Raw genomic sequence first — 11,553 nt, forward strand, 5'->3', positions numbered from 1 at the left:
GGTTTTGGGGACACCTCTGGGGGATGAAGTGTGGTTTGTGTGCGACAGGGAGAAGTATTTTGCTGCATCCATTTCTTCTGTAAGAAAGAGGGGTGTGTGTGTGGAGGGGYGAGGAGTTAGGTGAAAAGGATGATRTGTGTATAAGGAAACAGATGTGTTGGTCCATTTGARAGAGTTTTTGAGTATGGAAAAGTGTTTTATCTGGATGTGAAGGGCAGCAGTCCACGTGCGAGCTGGTGGATGCATGTCTACGCCGGCATGCAAAATTTGGTATTTGGCAGTGGTTAACCTGGTAGCTGACCKGTGAGAGGCGTGCAGAACCCCTTTGCAACAGAGCCCATGGGTAAGCAAGATGCAACAGAGCCCATGGGTAAGCAAGATGCAACAGAGCCCATGGGTAAGCAAGATGCAACAGAGCCCATGGGTAAGCAAGATGCAACAGAGCCCATGGGTAAGCAAGATGCAACAGAGCCCATGGGAAAGCAAGATGCAACAGCGGTTGCATAGGAAAGAGGGCATGTTTTCTTGTGGGGAGGGGGAGGAAAAAAAAATCTGTTGGAGCCGAGGTTAAGACACCCCAGCACAGACACGATTYGAATCTCAGTGCATTGATGAAAGGAGCCGGATTAGGACCCCTTCCTTCTGGTGCAGAGACAACTGGAGCAGGATAAATGTGGGATGTATCATGTTCAACTTGGAAGAAGGTTTCATGTTATGTTCTAGCAAGACATGGGGTAGATGCAGGTCTTAGCCTGCTTGGAAACCTTTCAGGTCTGGCCAAGTTTTTCTTGAGGATGAAGTGGGAAGTCTTTACACCAGTACCCCTGAGCCTCCAAAGATCAGACATCAAGGCAGCTGAACGTGGCTACAGCATGGGTTCAACCTTCCAGTGCCCTCTCACCTTTTCCTCTCTCCAACCTATTTTTCCTCTTGATTTCATTCCTCCCAGGTGTTCCATATTCCCATCATCATTACCATTATTATTATTGGCATCTCAGGAGAAATACTTTTAGAGAGCAATTTCCCTGCTGTGCTCACATATTTGCCAGTTTCTGAAGTGGGCAGGCACCGGTCAGGTTCAAATGAGCCCAAGCTGGGCCTCTTTCTCTCTCAGTGATTTCTTCATGAGACTCTCAAGCACAGAGAAATTTGATCAGCCAGCCCTTGAGGATGCCCCAGGCAAAAATGACTGAAACCTTGGCAAAAACAGGAGACCCTCATTGCAGTCTTGTGGGAGTCGGTGGGAAATTTTCCCCTTTGATTTTTATGGGATTCACCTCTGAGTCACCATTCTTGCTGTKGACTGGTGCTCTGGCAAGGTGTGAAAACTTGTGAAAACTTAGTGTGGTTTATTTTTGATTTAGCAAGCTCCAAAGGCCTTTTAGGTATGTACTTAAAAATTGTATTGGTCTGGTAGAGTATTTTCAGGGGCTTAGAGGGAAAAAAAACATATTCAATGTATTAATGGTAGGGACTCCTCTAACTCCAGAGAAAGATTTTTAGATGCCACCTATTTTAGATACTGGATACCTGCTTACTTAGCCTACACCAAATGGAAATATGAGGATGAGTGATGGAGGCCAAAGGCTCCTGCGTGAGCAGGTGGCATTTCATGTCACTTAGTGGCTGGTACTTGTTTCATAGGGCTTAAGTTTGTTTAATCATTTAATCTTGTGTCCTGTATGTGGTTTTTGACCCGTTCATGCTCTACTGAGCCCAAAGATTTTGGTTAGGGAAAAGGATTTCAGGCCTGATAAGAAAGAAAAAGAAAAGTGAGGTTCAGCTGTCATATTTCAGTTATCTTCAAGTTAGATATTTGAGGCTGAGCTATTTTGTTTAGGCTCCCATTAGTGTCACTGAAGAGGAAAAAGGTGCTTTTAGAAGTTTATTCATTCCTCACCTAAGACAAGCGCTTAAGCTACATAAAATAAAGTGGCAGTAGAGAAGAGGGTGCACTGAGGTGTACAGACATTTAAGCCATGACCTGGATGCAGTTCAAGAGCCTTGCCAGCTCATTTTTGCGCCCTGACCAACAAGAACTGCAAATAATTGTCAGTGCTTTACTAATGAGCACAAGAGCTGGACAGTCCCTGGATCCAAGCCAGTAAAACTGCGCGGGTTGTACTATGGTGTATAGTTCTACCAACTTGGATTTCTGCTAGTTTGGGGGCTTTTCCATGGTATAGATATTAGCTGAATGTTAGCTGTTCAGCCCAAGGCCCTGCTAATGCTCTAACACAAATGATGGAGTTATTCCAAAATCCTGGCTGCGGCTGCCTATGGAGAAGAACAGACCCTCAAGATCCTGGATCTGAACTATCTCTACCATGTTTGGAAGAAAGCCCCACAACCTCTCCAGCCCTGGTCCCCATGAAGCTGTGGGAGACCTGACTCCCCTTCCTAGGAATGATCTGATCTGGGGACTTCAGGCCATGGTGGGCAGTGATTGCTTGGGCTGGGAGCTGGAAGGGAATTGCCCCACCAGTGCCAGGCCCTCCTGGAAGAATCCCCCTCAAAATTTGTGTCCACCGAGGTCTGCCTCACCTCCATCGCATTGCGCTTTCCTTCTGTAAATGGCATTGCTTTCTCCCACCCTGCCTTGCTCTCTATATGCAATGGGAGGGATGAAGGTGTGATGTTACACACATCGCACACGCACACGTGCGCATGGGGAGGAGAACCACGGCCAGAGGAATCTGCCAAGGCTGTCAGCCTCTCAGAAACCTCCCCAGCTATGAGGCTGTTGTCTTCAGTTAAGGCAGGTCTTTTCTCAGAAGTCAGTGCCTGAGATRGGCTGTATTGCATATAAAATCCAGGCGCTGGTCATGCTCCGAATACCCCATTAGCAATTTGCTCCGGTGCTTCTGGATGGACCCCAGCGATAAGCATAATTAAAATGCCAAGCTGCCATAACACACTTCTAAAGACAGCTCTGCTCTTTTATTCTCTCCTTTATTTATCGCGGTCCACGTCACTCCAGAAGTACAGCACATTCCCTGCCAAGCTGGCCATTGTGGGGCAGCTTTTAATAGCGGAGAAAGCACCTTTCCTTCTCCTTTTCCTCTCTCCAGAGCAGCTGGCCCAGGTTGACATGAATTTGGCAGCTCGCTCCACAGAAATGAATCGGTGCCTGGAAGGGTAAAGGGTATTTCAGCTTTAGGAAACAATGTGTGGCCTTGACCCGGTGAAGCTTTTCATTTGAGAGGGGATGCAGGATGCTGGCAGCCCCCAGGGCTGAGGAGCATCCTCTGGGAGAGGCACGAGGTCCAGAGCTGCGCCTTGATGGGTTTGGAAAGACAGGGATGGGGAAACAAGAGAAACAGGGTCAGGTCGGATGARGGAAGGGACTGCAAGACCCAAAAGMTGAGGGAGAAGGTTGTCTTAAGGAGAGAGGCTTGGTTCAACTTCTGGTTTCCTGCAGGCGATCGTGATTCGGTCATATGATATGTTTATGCCTCAGTTCCCCCCTCGGGAACCAGAGGATGGTTATCACCGTTCGTCCCTCCTGGCTATTCAGACTGTACTCGGGGGCTGCTCCTCACTGGCTGCCTCTCTGCTTCCTAGCAAAATGCTACCTCGAGTTGAAACCTTGAAGAAATCGTAACACATTAGGCAAGCTCGCATCAAAATACAGCAAAAGGGTTTCTTTGCGGTATACGCTGCTTGTTCTTGGGGCCAAAACCAAACAGCGCTGGAGATCAGAGGAGCTTTCTGGATGAATTTTCCGGGCCAAAGAAAATCTGGCTATCTTTGTATCTGTCTCGTGTTCTTAGAGCTGGGTGACATTTCTCATAAAAATACTTCTTTGGGGGAGATTTGAGAAGTGCATTTGGTGACACTAGAGTGTTTTGCAAATGTGCACAGATTTTGCTAAGGGTTTTGTTTTGGGGAAAAAAAAAATCTGAAAAAGATTAAAAAACCCCTGAAACCTACCAGCTTCAGCTTTTTTACTTAATTGCATGTTTAATTTTTTTTTTTTAATCTGAAGCAGCTATTAATTTTGGAGGGTTCTTTYCTTCTTGCATAAAAAAGACCCAGAAACTTTTAGTGGTTGAAATTTTTTCAATTTGGGCAATTYTTCCCACTCAAAAGTTTGAAGTTGTTCAATACACCCCTAAAATACATAATAGTAAGTTTTTTTTTTCTTAAACTCATTTTTTTCTGGGCATTTTCCTCTCCCAAGTCTTCATTATGCACCTGCAAAAAACCCCTCTCCTGCGGTGTCTGAAATCCATGGGGCAGAGTAGCCCAAAAGCAAACCTAAAAACCACTTGCCCTGGTCAGAGGGGCGTAGAGATGAAAACAAGTCAAGTTTTCTATGCTCTTTTCTACTTAGAATAACTCAGTCTGAGTTACAGCACTGAGTAGACCTTGGCCAAGGGCAGGCCAGCTTTACCGAGTTACTTGAAATCATCTAAAGCGAGTTTTTCTGCAAACCTGGCTTTCATCTCCCTCCATATTTCCTCTTGTACACCTGCATTTATCACATCTTCATCTGTCTCTCCTCACATTTATAGGGCTCTTGTCTATGTGTTATTTCCTGGATGGCTTTTTGCTTCGGTATAAAGCACAGAGAGGGCCACTTGCCTTCAAAATTTTGCAAACCAAGGACTTGGTTCCAGAGGATTTGCACTGCCCTCAGCAGGCTGATTTTGAAGCACTTGTTGTTATCTGAGACAATGACTGAGAAGAGAAAATGAACCAGGATAAATCAGGACATGAGAGGTTGTTTCTGCTTTGCCGCAGAATGAACTTGGTAGGTTTTAAAAAAGAGAGATGAGAGCATGACAAGCACGTCCTGTTTGGGTAGTTTCTGGGGTTTTCAAGTGTGTCTGCTGCAGGTCCTGACCTAGAAAGCCCTTATGGCAATACATCCCACCACAGAAATTTATCTTCTGAGATTTCGGCCAGTGCGTTTGGCTGCTCCTCCAACACATGGTGTGAAGGTTGGTCTCGATGGGCTTGTTGGCATGTATACCACTGTGCGCAAGGTAGGTCTGCTTTGATTTATGGATGGGAACTAAGAAGCATATCAATGTGCAGGTCTCATGTTATGGGTGTGTGCGCCAGAGGTAGAAAATAAAGTGAAAACCACCTGAACCCACAGCCTTATGATCTTTCCGACTGACTGTGCTTCCCTGTCTGGCCTTTTGCTCTCAGTTCCTTTTCCTCTTTCCAATCTGTCCGTTGATGAGCAGCAAGTTATTAAAAGCACACTCTGGATATGGAGCAGCTCTGTAAGATCTGCATTTCTCACATAGCTGCTAAACCTCGATCAATGTGGTTTTAATCACCATTTGTGTAATGTGCAATAACTATTAAATTTAAATTAAATGCACAGCTTAGAGCATGCAGAAGGCCCTGGCCAAAGTGCTAACTTTTCCCAAGTTGCTGGAAAGCTGGACTGTAGAGACAGATTATTTATTTTGCTCATAAACTAGTCAAATCTTAACTTGGAAGAAGGAGAAAAAAGTCAAAAGTAGACATAGGAGGAACAGGGATGGGGAGATTCTTAGCAGAAACAGAACCTTGGTAAAGATGTTAGCATTTGGGCAGAGGTACCCTGGTGCCCTCATCCTTTTGAGGGGTGATGCTGGCCAAGGGCAGTATGTTGCTGGAGATACCCGCTGACCTTGCATTGCCTACATAAGGCACCCAGGCAAGTACCCTCAGATGCAGATGGCTGAAATTTGGACTCCCAAATGAAGGAATCCTTCGACTTTCCTGTGCAAGCCCAATGGGGACCAATATTTTGCATCCCCGTGAATCCCTACGTCTTCCTAAAGCTGCGCTGGTTCTGAGTGGTTTTACGCTACAGAGCTTTCTGCTTTTAGACAAATATCGAGCTCCGCCACCTCCATCCTCTCTCCTTGCCCAGCCCAGAGACTCAGCTGTTTGCTCAGACTTTGTTGTAAGGTTTCCAAGCGGCAAAACGACTGGTTAAAGCTCAGGTATTATTAAATCCAGCAACAACAAAGCAATGTCAAARCATATTTCCTAACAGTATTTATATTTTATATATATAAATTATTTTTCTATATATAAAAATTTATATATATATTATCATATGCCAGCCAGTGTAAAGATGTGGAAAGAAATATGGGAAAGGAAATGGGAGTAATATTAGTAGAGAGGCAATGCCAATATAATCCCCAGATTCTTTTTTTCCCCCTCCTAAGCCAATTTCCTTCTTGAGTTTAATTTCACGTCTCGTTGTATGCATGCATCTTATATGGCATCATTCCCTCCCTTCTCTCTCCTATCTGCAATCTGAATCCTAAAAAAGCAGACAGGCAGAAGAGGCACTTGACTAAATTTAAACAGAAAGCATTATGCTATGTGCAGGGTATGCRGCCAGCTCGCAGCCCGGCTCCCGTTGAGGAGCTGGTTGGGTCCCCGAATCCTGGCCAGAGCTCAGAGTAGTTGCCACCAGGATCAGGGCTCAGGAGAGTTTGGGATGCTTTTTTTTGTGAATGCTAAAAATTAGGGACTGATTCTTAGCAGCTGTCAATCAGCACAGCTGCCTTCAGCTGCATGATCTGCCTGTGTCCAGCAGCCCCAGCACAGGCAGATCTGCCCRATCTGGGTGTATTTCTCTACAGGCAACTGAATCAACGTTTGCCAGGGGGAGATCTGAGCCTCTAGAGTTAAATAGATTAGCGAAGATTTGCACTGCTCCTTTATGAATGATGACCTCTTGCTTCTGGCTTCTCTGCCTGCCTTGGTGTGTATGTATGGTTGTGAATGTGTGGCTTGTGCTGATGTATATTTTGCATACGTACATATATATAGTGTCTGTGCTTGTGTGTATACACATATATATAAAAATAAAATGCATGTATGTKCATGCATACCTGTCTGTATCTGCATATGTTCATATAAGCGAATATGCAGATATGCATAAGCATACATGTGGATGTGTCAACGTCTTCACCCATATGTGCCCACATGCAGCTCATCCTCTTTTATATATGCACCAGGCATTTATATAACACACATGGCCCTTCGGAGAGATGCCCAAACGGCAGACCGGGGACCCGTGCCCCCTCCCCAGCCCCCCAGCAGGGTCTGTGCGGCCAAACACCGCAGCCAGCCCTGGCCTGGGGAAGGAGCATGAAATCCAGCCCTTGACCCATCCGGAGCCAACACAGCCTCCAGCCTGCAAAAGCCGGTCAGCTCCAGCACGCTTACGCAGCCGGAGCCCAGAATAGCAGCRGTGACAATCCACTGACCGTATTTTCTGGGAAGCGGCGGAACATTGCGGCCACCGGGCAGCCGCGGCTCGGCGAGGAGGCTGCTCCGAGGAGCAACCTTGCAAAAACAAGCCGCTTTGCGACCCGCCTGGCCTTAGCAAAACAGCACTGGGGAAGAGTGAAATGAAATAAGGCTTAGAGGGAACCCAGCTCAGCCTGAGAATAAATGCTGAATGCTTGCAAAAAAAAAAAAGGCGATAAAATATTTGCAAGGAAAACAGCTCAGACTTTTCAGCGTTTGTGGTTAGTGCTGACTGATAGGTAACAGTTGCAGACTGGCAGGGGGTAAAAAYGTTCTCTTTGATTTACTGGTTCAAAAAAACCCAAACAAATGCAACCCCTCACCCCCCTCTAGAGATGAAATGTTATCGAATGTCATGCTGCTCGGTGACCACACTTCATAAACGCTGTTTTGAGTCTGCCTCCAGCATCATCGTATATGRGAGACGATAGCTGGGAAATAGCTGTAATGAGTCCAAAAGGGCGCTCGGTGCTGAGGCTGCGGGATGTGCCCGAATCCTGGGCTCCTCGCCTTCGCTCCCGAGTGAAACTTGTTTTTCRGTGTCCCCTTGCAGGCTCCGTTGAAAACGCGGCCTGAGAAAACAGTCGTGGGTCAGAGCGCTTGTTAGTCACCCGATTTTGGACCTCGACACCGCTTTAAGTGGATCAAATAAACCCAAAACAAAACTCTGAAACATCAATTCCAATTGTGTTCTTAGGAAACCTCAGATTTGGCTTCTTTTTACATAAACAAATAAACTTCATAGGGTGAATCAAACAAAAGACCTCCAGCAGACTCTAGTGAATTGAGAGCAAAAGCTCCTGGTGGTGGCCAAGACAGGGAAGCTTTTTTTTTTTTTCCTTTTTCTTTCTTCAATCAAATATTTGAAATTTTGATAAAAGGGCAGGATTTGAAGTTTCCACCGTCCTGACTGACCCTCCAGCTGGAGCTAAGCTTTTCACATGTGAGCTCCTGGGTGATTCGGGGATGGGTAGGAGCATCCAGCACRGCTGTGGTTGCACAGCGAGATCAGAACAGAGGATTTCTCAGCTCACAGCGAATAATGTCCTGCTTTGGAAAATAATTAAAAGCAAAAAGAAAACAACCCCCACTGGAAGAAGCCAAGCGGATCCCAGTGGCAGAGGAGTTTACGCTCGTGGATTTGCTACGGGGATCAGTTTGACCCGTTCGAAACCGGGGCTGAGTTACAGCGTGATTATTTTGGGAGAGGCATGCGTGCTCAGCCTGCCAGCTCTGCRAAACAAAAGCAGAGCTCTCCCGGCTGCCGGCGCGTTATCGCGGTGACTCTTCGGAAGAGGCAGCCTAATCCCCCCCCTTTTTTTTTCCCAAGGCAGTTGCAGGGCGAGTGGTGTGATGTTTTAAATCGCACAGCTGTGACTGGTGGTGCTACCAGGAGCTGCAAGTGCACGGACCGGAGGGAGGTGTTATCCCGTCCCTGGGAAGGTTGCTCCATCCAGGTGCCAGCCCCGCACTGGGGATGGTGATGGCTGCAATGCAGGTGGTGGAAAAAATAAAGCTTTGACAGCGCTGTCTGCATCGTGTTGCTGTGTGAGCTGTAGCATCAGTCTGGCTGCAGCGTGCGGCTGTGCCGGTGCATATCTCACGTTAGCTTAAAATTTTCTGTGCAAAACACCGAAGCTTTTTTGTGCGTGGGACCTCATTGAATAAGAGCAAGAATTTCAGCTCCCACATCCAAAACCCACTCCGGTGGCTCCAGGAGATTTTGTGTTGCAGGGACCTTTCTACTGCATCTTGCCCGAGACCTGTCAAGCTCATTTCACACCGGCCAACCAAGAACCTCCCACGGTCTCATTCGCTACTAGCATGACCGGCATGTCACTCAGCGACCTGGARGAGTTACACAACTGTGTCATTCGAGACCAAAATTAGTTCAGCAAAGGGTAGTTGTTTTTAGGCTTGGTGGGGGAATTAAAAAATTAGAWGAAATCAGCTTGAATTTTCAGGATGAGGTTTCAGTGACACAGAAAAGCCCACAAAAATTCTTTTTTGGCAACTCGGAATGGTTTTGTTCAGTCTGAAAAGAATTGTTTTCGTATGCTTCGGAGTGATCTAATGTAGAGGGAGTGGGATTCTTTAAGTCGATTTTACATGAAAAATACCACTTCAATGTAAAAATGTTTCAATTAAAAAAAATGGAAAAACCACCAGTATTTACAAGAGAAAACATCTGATTTTGGAAAGCCAATGGGAAAGGCTTTTGTGTCAATATAACAAGAGTAATAACAATAATAATAACTAATAGTACTAGTGCCTCCATTTTTTTCTCACTAAGGCTGTTTACCACGTTACAAAAGTGTTTCACTTTTCCTTGTGCACTTTCCAGCATATCATATTCAGCAAATATTTTGTCTGGTGACTAATTTTCCCTGCCCTGTTTGAGATCTTCTGTCTTAGGATGACCTGACCCCAAGGGGCACAACTCTACTGCTGACTTAAGGATAGCAAAGAATCTTCCTATCCCTATGCATGTTGGATTGAGACCTGGGGCCTTTTTCCTGGTTAGCACCCAGGCAGCAGGAGGTGTGAGACCCCATAAGCCCCCAGGAAGAGCTGTCATGAAGTCCCCAAGCTGCACCCTTGGGGTTCTTCTTGTCCCCTTCAGAGACCCAACCCAGGAGCTGACAWTTGTCTACTTCAGGCAGACAGCACAGGCAATGTCTGACCTCCCTAAACCCCAGGCTCCCGTCCAGGATTTTTACAGAGGGTACTTTTTAAATTTTATGATTTCTTCAATGGCTGCGAACATCTGAACAAACATCTGCTGGTGAGGCTGGTGAAAGYGGGGGCTGCAGAGAAAGTGGGAAGCCAACCATCAAAAAATGATTGGAGAATCCGAAACCATGTTGCTACAGGGAGAACGGTCAGTCTACGAAGTGTTTTATATTTCTGGTGCTGGCCGTTGCGGCAAACCATCTCAGTTCTCCAGAGCGGCTGTGTCATTCTCTTGCTGAGGCCGTGGAATTTCCCCTTGTGCTCTGGAAAATTATGGCAACACATTCCCCATCCAAGAAAGGGAGCTATCAATTTATAGGCTGCAGCCCTGCCAGAGCTGGGAAAACACCACTATTTAAAAGCACACTGCTCCTTCAACCCTAGAAGGTATTTACAAGAAAGAAAGAAGCAAGGGGATGCAAAGTCCTGCCGAGGGGACTGTCATCCACCTCTCTGGCTCAGGTTGAGGGCACAGAGCATCGGCGCCAACTGTGAAGCTGCTCTGAAGACCATGCTGCTCTGAACCCACACCCTGAAGATTTATCAGGCTGTGKTTCCCAGCCGAGCAGGCATTTAGAGGACTGCACTATGGCTGAGCAGATTTACTCTGAGATATTGAAGTTGAGGGTTGTGTTGCAACCCCTTCCTTGGGGAAGAAACCTTGTGGGTTCCTCAGATCCATCTCTCCTCAGTCTGATTCTCCATAGTCTTTCACCTATCACCTTTACCACTATGCACCTACCCCAGTTTTCCCACTCTACAGCTTTGTGACCACCTGGGATGTGACACCCCATGGGGTGACTCTGAGACCCAAACCAATTCTTCCTAAGCCCGGACCAGACACAGGTTCTCACACAAGGCTTTTACATCCAGTTCTTGAGGGAGCAGGTGAATSAAAAGCCACAACATGGCAGACCTGGTCCAGCCTTATTCCAGGCTAAAGTAGGGACCTGCAGTCCATAAAGTCTTCTGAAGTTATAATATAAGAAATGGTGATGTCCTGCTGTATTTTTTCAGGCCTTAGGAAGCCCAAATAAAAGAAAGACTCAGAGTGACCAGCTTCTGCCTGATAAGAGTGCAGGTTGATGARAAAGTGTTTTCATATTTCCCTGTGTAGCAACATTATCTGCATAACCTTGACTAAGACTTTGCCTCGGTTTCCCCATCTTGAAATACAGCCTTATTTTTTGAATGRAAAGCTTCACTGGTTCTTACCTGRCAGGGGAGACACCATGATCAGGCAGGTGGTTTTCCCAGGGCGAGGCTCACCCCTTGCACTRTGGGTGTGCTGACCCCTGCGATTTCCCGAAATGTGGGAAACTTGACTGCATAATTTGTGGTAGTGGGGGACTGCATTTGCGCTCTCCCCTGTAAGTTTTTTTAGGGAGGAATAACCCCACGCACCAGTACAGGTTGGGGGTTGACCTGCTGGAAAGCAGCTCTGCGGAGAAGGACCTGGGAGTGCTGGTGGACACCAAGTTAAGCATGAGGCAGCAAGGTGCCCTTGTGGCCAAGAAGGCCAATGGTATCCTGGGGTGCATCAGG

General features: G+C 46.6%; 1 protein-coding gene and 1 non-coding gene across 2 annotated transcripts in view; both read left to right on the forward strand.

The window, feature by feature from the left end:
• The window catches only part of MYL3 (myosin light chain 3), a 37,647-nt gene that overhangs the window by 5,317 nt on the left and 20,777 nt on the right, over nt 1-11,553 (forward strand). The window lies entirely within an intron of this gene.
• On the forward strand, nt 11,216-11,379 carry LOC112977441. The gene has a single exon (XR_003257496.1). It is a non-coding gene; the product is annotated as a U1 spliceosomal RNA (small nuclear RNA).

The sequence above is a fragment of the Apteryx rowi genome, unplaced genomic scaffold (genome assembly GCF_003343035.1).
Source record: "Apteryx rowi isolate R43461 unplaced genomic scaffold, aptRow1 scaffold_83, whole genome shotgun sequence".
In the NCBI taxonomy this organism is placed as follows: domain Eukaryota; kingdom Metazoa; phylum Chordata; class Aves; order Apterygiformes; family Apterygidae; genus Apteryx; species Apteryx rowi.